General features: G+C 42.3%; 1 pseudogene; it reads left to right on the top strand.

Moving 5' to 3' along the window:
• The first annotated feature begins 1,284 nt into the window (after window positions 1–1,284).
• LOC129696013 (40S ribosomal protein S18-like) lies at window positions 1,285–2,802 on the top strand (annotated as a pseudogene).
• Window positions 2,803–4,847: the final 2,045 nt, after the last annotated feature.

Raw genomic sequence — 4,847 nt, 5'->3', positions numbered from 1 at the left:
GAAAGTGGAAAGTAGAAATAGAAGAGAAGGCCCCTTAAAAGAGAATTTTTCAAATCTGTATTCTATTTATAAATGTTATTCTAGTCAAATGAAATAAGAAGGTGAACTTAAAATGATTGAAGAGCCAAAAGGGAAATGAGAAGAAATGTTTTCACACAGCATTGTTAAGATACCTGCATGGATGGTAGAGTGAGATCCCATAGGAACATTCACAGAGCAATTTAACACCTACTTGAGGAAGACTAACTTGCAGGTTGCTAATGTCAAAGTGGAGTTGTGGAATTAAAATTCAAAGTGCAAGCAAAGGCAAAATGGATTGAATAATTGTAACTCAACTCTTCATTGCAGTCTGGGCCCATTTTAATTCGAAGGCTAGACTGCAATTACTTCAGTATGATCTTACGTAGAAGCCACGACATTCATTTGAGAAAATGGAGAATCAAAGAACTGCAGATGCTGGTTTATGCCAAAGAAAGACACAAAGTGCATTAGTAACTCAGTGGGTTAAGCAGCAACTCTGAAGAAATAGGATGGGTGACGTTTCGGGACATTTTGAAGAAGGGTCCCGTCCCGAAACATTGCCCATCCTTTTTCTCCAGAGATGCTGCCTGGTCCCCTGAGTTACTCCAGCAATTTGTGTCTATCTTAGGCATTCAAAAAAGGCTCTTCAACCCTTGTCTTTAAGATTCTTTAATGCATAGATCTTAAATGGAAAAGCTCTGCAATGACACTCTAACCATTGATCTTAAGACATCATTAATTAATTTAGAAAAAAGAGTCTCCTTGGTTTAAAATGGCTACAATATCTGTAACACAAATTCATAGACATATAGAAAATATAAAGATTGACGAGGCATGGAAAGAGTGGTAAATGGTTGGTTGCTTGTGTAACCATTATACTCCGATGATTATTATCAGAACACCTCATGTGGGAAACTACGGTATATCACTGACATGACACCAATTACGGATCCTAAGAGGCAAACTTAAAGTGGATTGGCTTCATCGATTGTGTACACTATGATGGGTAATAAAACCATGTATCGTACATGAGGGAATAACCCCCAGTGCTCTCAGATTTGTGTTCATTTAAACCTTTCTCTAAAAAGTTGTACTTCAATAACCTCCCCCCCCCCCCCAGATATGTAATGTTTTGAAATAAAAGGTGAATGATGGAAAGGCTGAAGGGAAGACATCGGAGTTTTCAGCACTATGAGGAAGAGCACTCGATTAATTTTTGTCATTTTTAGATAATCTTGAAATCATTTTTCAGTTGTCTCCACAGTATAACATGATTTTAAAACCTAATTGCTCTTTTATGATTTATCTCAAATTTCATTCCTATTCATTTTAGCCTTGGGGCTTCAGACAGCTTTGATCAATAATCTCCATGTCATCTTCAAGCCATCAGTGTCATATAATTTGCAGCAGATGTATCATTATCATCAAAGCTTGCACATTAAAAAAAATTCTTGCAATGAGGCTTACAATGCAGAACAAAAGGCTGCTCAGCCCGTCATTGCTATGCTAGCTCAATGGCATATTGATGATGGCAGGGACTTTTTTCTCAGACCACACAGCCAACTTGGTTATTCATGAAAAGTTCATTGAATGCACAACATCAACATTGATGGACAAAGGAAGATAATGTTTGCCATCACTGCCATCAAGGGTGTTGGAAGGCACCATGTTCATGTGGTGTTAAGGAAAGCAAACATTGGTCCGAGCAAAAAGGCTGCAGAGTTTTTCAAAGAGGCGGTTGAATGCATTATAACCTTTGTGCAGAATCCTCAGCTGTACACAATTCCCGACTGGTTCCTAAACAGGCAGAAGGATATCAATGACGGACCTGTACAGTCAGGTCCTGGCCAAGTTCCTTGACAGCAAGCTGCACTGATCTGGAGCAGTTGAAGAAGTTCCTCGCATGCAAGGGGTCTACAGCACATCTGGGATCTCACGTTCATGGCCAGCACACCAAGACCATGAGCCGGAGAGGATGCACAGTCGGTGTGCGCAAGAAGATGTAAACAATTCACCTGACTGAAGGTATAGATACACTTCCTAAACAACCCTCCACAAGTGGCTGAAATTCTTGCAAGTGTGCAAGGCAATACATTTTGGGTCGTAATAAAGTGAGTCAGTGCTGGTTTGTTTAAATTCAGAAAAAAATGTGTGCGGTGTGAATATAATATTTTACTGAGAATAAGAGCAGATATTTTTATGCTTAACAGATAAATGGCGATCTGCAAGGTAAACACATTGATCGCACTGAAAACACATGGGATGGAATGGTTCAATATGTCAGGCCCACATATAGCATGACTGTAACATTGTACCTCAGAAACGGGACAATTCCAGTGTCTGCTGATAAAGCTTGGATGTTAGATCATGGCACGTGATTGTGATCGGCATGTTCCTGGCTATTCTGATCTGGCAGTGTATCGAATGATTAAACTAAGATAAGACCGTATTGAATGTGCAGGGACAAGATCAGCGCATCAAGGTCACCAATCTTCTGAAATTGACATATTTTTCTTGGACTGAAATTGGGAATTGCAAAGGAAGTGTACTTGAGGATCCCGACAATACGGGTGTCCAATTGAGATATGGGGACAGCTGGAATTTTAATGCGAGAGTATAAAAAAATGGTCACCTGTGGTATGATCATAAAAATGGGGTTCTATTGCATACATACAGTATGGTAGAGGAATTGCTGACCCCAAGCTGATTGGGATCAAATCTGGAACTGGAAATTAATATTGAAGTTCACCCATAGATTTGCTTTAAATCGCATTTAATTGTTATACCATTTTGTATTGCAGATATCTCACAATGTATTATTTTTCATATCTTTAAATGTCCGCTTAAGAGAGTACTATGTTATCCTATCTGCACGATTTGTAGGTTAGTAGATTGGGGGGGGGGGAGGGCATTCATGTAATTCTATCAAGACACTCAGTAGCATATGGTGAGATCATCTTGGTGTAATGGGCAGAAATGGGCAGATATCCTGAGGGGAGAATGAGTGGGGACGGGGACGGGGACGGGGACGGGGACGGGGACGGGGACGGGGACGGGATGGGGACGGGGACCGGGACCGGGACGGGACGGGAGGGGGAGGGGGGGGGGGAAGGAGATAGCCCTACCATGTTTTGAGAGGTGGAACACAATCGCCCCCATGTTTTGTGAAACATGTTGCAGCAAAACCGAAGCTCCAAAGTCGAGTCGCAACCGCAACGCCACCACAGCCTCCGAAGTCAGCCAGCTCTGTGATGGTAAGTCCATAGGCTCTGCGACCTGAGCCCAGGTCATTGATTCCAGTTGGAGGCCGCCAACTCCTAGAATCTAGCAGTCTGGGACTAGCTGCAGTTCCCAGGTCGGCTTGCCTGCCCCGGTATGGCTGTAGCACCCAGATCGGCTGCTTCCCCCAGGTCTGGCTGTAGTGCTCAGGTCGCCCGTGTGCCCCAGGTCTGGCTGTAGTGCCCAGGTTGCCCGCGTGCCCCGGGATTGGCTGCAGTTCCCAGGTCACAAAAACTAATTGAAAGAAAAACGCCTGCTGTAGACTGACAACTCCAAGGAGTGGAATGTAATGCAGGGCTAAACGGACAGTGTTAGCTAAAATTTAGTTATAATAATAATAATACATTTTATTTGTGGGTGCCTTTCAATAGTCTCAAGGACACCTTACAGAATTTAACAAGAGTAAAAGACATATAATCGGAGTAAAATAAATAATAAAGACAACACCAATACACAAATTAAAGACAGAATTCGATCCAAAGATAAAAAAATCAAAAACACAATGTGAAGAGAGAGCAGCGGCAGCTAAACCGCGCCAGCTAACATCCATATGCATGCTTTTCAGCTAAATTAACAGCACCATTTGTCATGAAAGCAGGATTGCTTAGTAAAACAATTAGTTGTTATGAAAGAATGCTTGGGCTAACTTATATGAACAAGGAAATCATGAGGTCTCTCATTACACAGCCGCAATGATGCATAGAACGAAGATAAGATAAACTTTTATGTTCCAAGAGACATCCGTAACTAACTTGGCACCTGATAAGATCTGAAATAATTCATATAACTTAGTCAACTGTGTAAGAAGGAAATGCAGATGCTGGTTAAACCGAAGATAGACACAAAAACTGGAGTAACTCAGCGGGTCAGGCAGCATCTCTGGAGAAAAGGAATAGGTGACGTTTTGGGTCGAGTCAAAGGAAGGTCTCAAAACGTCACCTATTCCTTTTCTCCAGTGATGCTGCCTGATCCGTTGAGTTACTTCAGCAATTGGTGTCTATCTTATGTGCAAACCAGCATCTATAGTTCCTTCTGACACATCCAGATGAAGCGTCTTGACCCAAAGCACCGACCGCCCAATAAGACATAGAAACATAGAAAATAGGTGCAGGAGTAGGCCATTTGGCCCTTCGAGCCTGCACATCCATTCAATATGATCATGGCTAATCATCCAACACAGTATCCTATACCTGCCTTCTCTCCATACCCCCTGATCCCTTTAGCTTCAAGGGCCACATCTAACTCCCTCTTAAATATAGCCAATGAACTGGCCTCAACTACCTTCTGGGGCAGAGAATTCCAGAGATTCACCACTCTCTGTGTGAAAAATGTTTTCCTCATCTTGGTCCTAAAAGATTTCCCCCTTATCCTTAAGCTGTGACCCCTTGTTCTGGACTTCCCCAACATCGGGAACAATCTTCCTGCATCTAGCCTGTCCAACCCCTTAAGAATTTTGTAAGTTTCTATAAGATCACCCCTCAATCTTCTAAATTCTAGCGAGTACAAGCCGAGTCTATCCAGTCTTTCTTCATATGAAAGTCCTGGCA

This window comes from Leucoraja erinacea, chromosome 4 (genome assembly GCF_028641065.1).
Source record: "Leucoraja erinacea ecotype New England chromosome 4, Leri_hhj_1, whole genome shotgun sequence".
Lineage (NCBI taxonomy): Eukaryota > Metazoa > Chordata > Chondrichthyes > Rajiformes > Rajidae > Leucoraja > Leucoraja erinaceus.
The sequence above is the reverse complement of the archived record's forward strand: the minus strand, read 5'-3'. Positions and strand labels throughout refer to the sequence as shown.